The 3,464-nt window shown below is 61.3% G+C and overlaps 1 protein-coding gene across 1 annotated transcript in view; it reads left to right on the forward strand.

Annotated features, from left to right (window-relative positions):
- LDB1 (LIM domain binding 1) overlaps positions 1–3,464 on the forward strand; it is a 9,297-nt gene that overhangs the window by 1,684 nt on the left and 4,149 nt on the right. The window lies entirely within an intron of this gene.

Here is a 3,464-nt window from a genome sequence, read left to right on the forward strand (position 1 = left end):
GGTTCGGCCCCGGTGGCGGAAGGGAGGGCCGGGTCCCGCCCGCAAAGTTGTGAGCGGAGGCGCCGGCCCCGCTCGGCCCGGCCTGGCCCGGCCCTCTTCCCGCCGGCCCACCCGGCTCTGCCTTCCCCCTCCAGCTCCCTTTCCTATCGCCCCTATCTCCTCCTCTTCGCTCCCCCTCTCACCCCCAGCCCCCCGCCGTGCCCCGCAGCTCCCTTTGTTCTCCCCCCGGCTCCAGCCCTCTGCCGAGCCCCCGGACAGCTGCCCCGCGCCCTCCCGGTGCCCCCGCGCCCGCTGTCACCTCCTGCCGCAACTTCATCCCCTCCTGCGGCTCCGGGGGTCTGACAGAAGGGAGCGAAGCACGGGAGGGGTGCAAAGCATTGGGGCCTTGCATCTCCCTGCAAGAGCTCGGGGGTGCGGGGGGTACAGGCGTGTGAGTGGCTGATAGACAAAGCCCTTGGGGCTGGGGGATGCTTTTGGGAAGTGGGCAGCAGCGCTCCCTGCCTGGCTGCTCATTGTGGGGCTGTGTCTAGGGGTTCCTCTGCGGCCCCGACCATCCCGTGACAGGCTGCCCTGACCTCAGCCGTGCTCTGACCTCCAGCGGTCCTGAGGGTGGTGAGATAAGCACTTGTAGTACAGCACTGGGCTGCACGCCCTGAGCTCCCAACCCCACAACGGCAGCCCCGCACTGACTTATCAGAGCCTGGATACAAACTGTAGGGCTGTGAGTCCGGCAGAGAAAAGCCCTGGGTGCTGCCTCAGGGCTGGGCTGCACGGCCAGGATGTGGCACTGATGCTTGTTCCCGTTCCTGGGGTTTCAGAATGGGCTTCTGGCAGTACTAGCAGGGCACCTGCTGCAGGTGCAGAATCCTCCAGTGCTGATTGCCGAGGTGACTTGTGTGTTCCCCAGCGCTTTGTCCCAGTGGTTTTGTAGCAGCTCCTCCAAAGCTGGCTGGGTGTCAGCTCCCACTGTTTGCTGTGAGTCGTGGTGAATTCGGGGAGGTCTTCGTTCCTTAAAGGCTCGGGCTTTGGAGTGTTCTCCTTGTGGTTGTCGCTAACAGAAGAAGGAGTTTGGTCTTTGCCCTCGTGATGCTGTAGAAATCCCCAAATCCTAGCACCACCGGCTGCAGCTCTCCCCTGGTGTTCTGTCCCAGCTTTTCCTCCAGACCCTTCTGCCCAGCACTGCCTGCTCTGTGCCAGGCACACACCCGTAGCGGGGCTCTGAGCACCCTGGCACGAGCCCGAGGGCTGCGCAGGGTCTGGCCGCAGAGCAGCAGCAGCAGCACTCCTTAGGAAAGCTGCTGTCCTCCAGTGACCCAGAGCACAGGGGCTGTGGGTGCTGATGGTACTGCAAGCTCACACACACGGGTTGTGACACTGGTGGCAGCGAGGTGTGCTGTTGTTTGAGGCGGACCGGCATTGCAGCTGGGGATGCCAGGGTGAGAGGGCTTGCTTTGGGCTGCGCAGCACAGGTAGAGGTGGTTCTACAGCGCTTCATTCCTGGTTTGGGAGCTCAGCAACACCAGGCAGACGTGTGTGGCCAAACCCACTGCTCCTTGGCTTTGGCCCTTCGTGCTGGAGCTCAGTCTGTGCTGGTCAGGGTATGTTGGCTCTTAGGGACTTGGACTCCTCTGTCCCCACTGTGCTTTGCACTGATGCTATTAGCGGATCCAAGAGCAGGCAGCAGCCCTGGGAGGGATCACCTGGCCCTGGGTGCTGGGCACACCTGGGGGCTGCTGCCCATAACAAACTGCCCCAACTGCCCCTGGCCCCAAAGCTGTGTGCTGAGGATGGTGAGCAGCCCAGCATCAGGCCAGAGAGATCCTGAGCACTGCAGTTATCCCAAGCCCTGACCCTGGTGAGAGCACACGCGAAGCTCTGCAAGTGCAGCAACCAAAAGCTTTTTCACTGAGGTCACGGCGTGGGCTGTTTCTGTTTGCTTTACACTGAGACCTGGGCTGGTGGCACTGTGCAAACTGCTGTGATGCGGGTAAGCCTCTGGACCAGGGGAGTGAGGGCACGTGGTCCAACCCCGCTTTGCAGCCCATTCCCTGGAGACTGCACGTCCCAGCGTGCAGCACTCATTGCTCCTCACCGTGGCCGGCAGCGAGCGGAGCAGAGCGGAGCGGTGCATCCCGGGATGCCGGATCTCCATGCGCCACGTGGGGCTGACAGCCATCCTTGGCTGCGGGGCTGCACCAGCTTTTCCCTGCCCTCTCTTCACGAGGCTGGCAGACAGCGGGGATGCTGGTGGGCCGTCACCTCTGCTCCCTTCCCTACCCATCTCCTGCCGTGCCGTTCCATCAGGCGGCAGCTCACATCAGTTCTGTGGCCAGGTGCCATCCTCCTGAGAGGCAGTCCCACAGATCAAAGCAGTGCTGTGTGTGACAGTGGACACCAGGCTGCCGGTGGTGCTGGGATGCGTGTCCCTTCACTGGGGCCAGGGAAAGTGGTGACACCCATGCGGAGCTGTCGCTGTGCATCACTTGGGGAGGCTGTCCAGGGTGTTGTGCCCAGGTCCAACACGACTGCCTGCAGCTGGCTGCGCTCCATCCCCTCCGAATAAGAGAAAGGAGGATGAAGCAGCCTCACTGGGGCACGCTGATGCCTGGCTCCCAGGACGCATCGATATGACATCTGATTGGGGAGCCCCAGGTGGGAACCGTGGCTGTCCCCGCGTCCTACCCCAAGCAGAGGGTGGGGAGGGTCACACCACCTTGTGAGACCGTCCTGTGCACACAGAGGGTATTCGTTGTCAGCTCAAATCCATGCAAGGCTGAGGGACACAGCCTTCGGGGGTGTAAAAACAAAGCATTGGAAGATGAGAGCTGCTGGTTCAGGTTTGGTTTTCCTTTCTCCTGAGGATGTGGTGACCGATGCACTCTCTGTGGGGTGAATTGATGCATCTCAAACACCTTGGGGAAGTTTCTTGTGCATCGAGCGTGCTTCAACTCTGTGTTATTTAACAGCAGCGAGGAGAGGAAAGCGCTGCATTTCCAGCTCAGCTTCAGCTGAATTCTGATTTCCATAGAGCGCAATTTGACCAGGATGAAAGCAGGAATTCCCCAGCACCAGTGCTGACCTTGGTGGCAAAACTTGTGTCTATACCATAGAGGCGGGCAGCCCTGCCCTGCTTCCCCCACTGCAGAGGGAGGGGATGATGAGCAGTGCGCTCCTGCGTGATGAGTTGCATTGACTCCTCCAGACGTGCTGTGTGCTTGGGGTGATGGGTGTCCTGCTCATGGGGCGTCCCATACCGGTCCAAAGCTGGCTGTCTCAACTCCCAGCTCTGGGGACAGTGCTTTCTTTAATCCTTATGTTCTTCTCCTTTCTTGTGCCCGCTCCCATCCCATAGCAGTGGATCTCTCCCCGCACACCCACAGGCAGCAGTGCATCCTGCGCCCACTTTGCTGCAGCACCGCCGGGGATCCCCCATAGCGGCGAGGCCAGCTGAGCCGGTAGAGCCA

Source organism: Meleagris gallopavo, chromosome 8 (genome assembly GCF_000146605.3).
Source record: "Meleagris gallopavo isolate NT-WF06-2002-E0010 breed Aviagen turkey brand Nicholas breeding stock chromosome 8, Turkey_5.1, whole genome shotgun sequence".
Taxonomy (NCBI): Eukaryota; Metazoa; Chordata; class Aves; order Galliformes; family Phasianidae; genus Meleagris; species Meleagris gallopavo.